Source organism: Pelodiscus sinensis, chromosome 21 (genome assembly GCF_052426305.1).
Source record: "Pelodiscus sinensis isolate ZL-2025 chromosome 21, ASM5242630v1, whole genome shotgun sequence".
Lineage (NCBI taxonomy): Eukaryota > Metazoa > Chordata > Testudines > Trionychidae > Pelodiscus > Pelodiscus sinensis.
Window position 1 is genome coordinate 9524306 of NC_143072.1, and position 3444 is coordinate 9527749.

At 55.2% G+C, this 3444-nt stretch overlaps 1 long non-coding RNA gene across 1 annotated transcript; it reads right to left on the reverse strand.

The window, feature by feature from the left end:
- Positions 1-694: 694 nt before the first annotated feature.
- On the reverse strand, positions 695-2423 carry LOC112546370 (uncharacterized). Its single transcript, XR_003090055.3, has 3 exons — positions 1784-2423; positions 1247-1424; positions 695-833 (listed from the first exon to the last, which is right to left on the reverse strand). It is a non-coding gene; the product is annotated as an uncharacterized LOC112546370 (long non-coding RNA).
- Positions 2424-3444: the final 1021 nt, after the last annotated feature.

Here is a 3444-nt window from a genome sequence, read left to right on the forward strand (position 1 = left end):
CCCAGGGCAAGGGCAGGACAGCACCTCGCTCTCTGGGCCCACCGCCCGCCAGCCTGAAGAAAGCCAGAGTGGCCAGACTCCGGCATTTGCTGATGAGGCAGCACTCCGGCGCCTTTGCTCCCCGCACGGCAGGTCGTGCCCACGAGAGCTCGTGCCACCGTCTATCTATCTCGTTGTTAGTCTCTGATGTGCCACCGGGCCACTCGTTTCCCTGTGGGACCGCGTCAGGCCTACTCCAGATAATTACATCTCCTGCTTCCTCCACGTGCCCTGGGCCAGGGTCTCTGCCAAAGAAAAGCCAGGTGGGTCTGGCAGCATTTGCTGTCCACACTGGCGATTACTGATCACTCCATGGTCCTCCCAGAGCCACAAAACGATTGTCCAGAAATTTGCTCTAACATCTCACCCCCGCCAGGCTGCCTGGCCCGTAACTCCGGGGCTGGTGCTCCATTCCCCTCATACAGCCACAGGCGAGATCTCTCTGCAGAGCCGCCTACCGCAGCCCAAAGGGGACTTTCGGAGGGAGACAAGCAGCAACACAAAGAAGGTTTCAAAGGCCCCTGCCTGGATCCCCAGCTTTATGCCCAGAAAATGCAGTAGCCGCAGCTGGGTTGAGTGGCACATTCAAAAAATTAAGGGCCAGGAGATGCACAAACTTCATAGACCACAGGTTTGAAAGTGACACTGCTATTATCATGTGCTGCGAGACCGAGTAGATCTTGAATCTTTCAGGGCTCTCTCGTTTCCAATAACTTCTGGCCGTGTGCACCAGAGTGCATGCAGTATGCCAGTGTCTCACAACGGTAAAGCCATTCGAGTTGGGGTGTTTTTTTCTGGGAATAGAAGTGTTGACAAAAAATACTTAGGAGGGGCTCTAAAAACACTTGCAACTTTGAATCTCATTCCAACACCATCCAAACATTTCATCTGGAGCATCGCAAAATGTTAGTTTGACCTTTCAATTTGAAACGGCATTTCATTTGCACATTTGTCCAATTAAAAAAGAAAAAGCACGAAAAGGAGTGAAAACACCCCAAAATCACAAAATTAAAAAACCTACAATTTTTTAAGTCAGCTAAAGTATTTTGGTCAATTCCAAACAATCTTTTGTTTTTATACAACAAAAAATGGGGAAAAAGGGAATTCAGACTGAATGGCATTTTTTGCCCGTTTTTCTGTTTCCACTTCCAGCCGGAAACCACAGCCACTTTTCACTCAGCTCTGCCTCCCACTTCCCGGTTCTTACTAGACAGTCGGTTCGATATCCAACGTTTGCATCTGAGTTACACTGTACAGCTAAGTGTTGTACGTGACGTCTCTCACCGAGGGTCCATGCTGCAGTCAGTTACTGTATCTACATGGACTCTACATTCTTTTCTGATTCACTCTCATCTATGGTCCGGACTCTCCTCTTGTGCGACTGGCTGTATGAAAATGGAGACCGCACTCAATTTAACAAGTGATCAACTTTGACTTCTCTAACTGCAGGCCCAGACGCAGGCATTTCTGTGGGGGGGAGGGGAAGGCTTTTTTTGTAAATGTGAACTGCAAGGGTGTGCATGCCCCACCCCCCATAGTTCCCCAAGCAAATGGGAAAATCATCCCCAGCCTTCCCCAGGCCAGCCTGAGCATGGGGGAGGGCGGCTCGGGCAGCACACTGCTCTGGTGGGAGCACACTTACTTGGGGGACCACAGGGGGTGCTTTGGCACCCTTTGCACACACCTCTCCCCCCCACCCCCCACACAGGCCTGAACTGGTCTCTCTTCATCATTTGCCACTAACCCAGCCTCATGCCGTCTGCAAGGATTGTATGTGTTTACTAGTGTTGGCCACGGCCTTGCTCAGACGTATCTCCCTGTACATGTGCATGTTGCGCGGGGTGCGCGCTGTGTGTGGCTGACATTGCTGGCTGTGTTGTTGGGTGGGCGGCTGTGCTGATTGGTGCCCGAGGCGTTGTCCTGGTGTTTGCACTGAGTTGTGTGTCGGTGTTGCTGGGCGATGAGCTGGGCTGTGTCTGGGAGGGTTGTGCCGAGGGATGTGAGCTGAGTTGTTCACAGCAAGTTGCACGGGCGGCAGCTGGACCCGCTAACCCAGCATCCGGGTTGTCTCCTTCATGTCACTGACATGACCGCCAACGAAATTGTTTGATACAAATTAACTGCAGCACAAGGATGGTGATTGGCTGAGTTCCTTGTGACATCACAATGGAGTAGGACTCTGGGCATGGCATGGGTGCATGGCCTTTTCTGGTCCACAGATGCCACGTCCTTTAGCCAAGCACTGGTCCTTGCCGAACGCTGTGACAGCCGCCTCCGCCAGTGGCACTGCTCTCAGCCTGAGCTGGCGGCTAGCGACCGGCACAGAGCACCTGGAAGCGGTGGCTTTCTGAGCCTGAACGAAGGGAGAGGTGTCCCTCGGGCCCACAAACGTTCCAAACTCTCCTCCCAATGGGGCAGAGCAGAGGTTCTCAAGCTGTGGGTCGGGGTCTGTTTTCATGGGGGTCTCTGGGGCTGGCATCAGACTTGCTGGGACCCAGGCCTGAATCCTACTGGATCGCTACTGCCTAAGGGCTTCAGCTTCAGCCCGGGGCCATAGGGCTCTGGTGACAGGTCTCCTCCCAGGGCTGAATTCCTTGGGGTTCTCTTTGGTCCCCCACTTGGGGTGGTGGCGCTCGGGCAGGCTCAGGCCACAGCTCCCCACCTGGGGGTCGTGTGGTAATTTCTGATGCTAGAAAGGGGCTGAGGTGCAGTGAAGCTGGAGAACTGGCCTGGAGACCTTTACCCAACAGGTTTTAAACAAAAACACTCCACCCGGGGCCCAAAGGGTCTTCTCCAAAGTGGCTGAGCAACTTAGCTCAAACGTGCCAGAAAATGGACCTGCGGCACGTGTGGAAAAGTCCGGGCCTCGCCATGTGACGACTGAAACGGACAGCGCCAGGCACTCTTAGCCCTGGGCGTGCTCCTGCCCCAGCCACGCCTACTTTTTAGTGCGATTGCGGGAGCCTGGCTCCTCCCCCGTCAGAAAGCAGTGGAGAGCTCCTCTGGGCACAGACAGCTGTGGCTGGCAGGCACCTCAAGCCGGAGCCAGGTGGGTCCCGACGGGCTCCGACAGGGTGGTGCTCCGAGGGAGCAGGGTGCCAGTTCAGAGCCCTCGGGCCCTGGGAGCAGGGACTGCAGGCCAGGCGAAGGTCCAAGAGCAGGGTCCACCCAGGCTCCCTCGGACGGGGAAGTGCTGGGTCTTTTCTCTTCCTTTGGCTTCCCAAAGGCTCTGGCTGCGCCGCTTGTGGCTTGCAGAACCTCTCTGACTGTGTGCCGGGACCACAGGGGGCAAACCAGCAGGGGGCGGTGGATGCCTGGGACTCAGGAGCAGTGGCCACCCTTTGCCTGGGGCGTGGAGATGTGAAACTTCGTTAACATGCTTCTACCCACCTATTTGTTCCCATC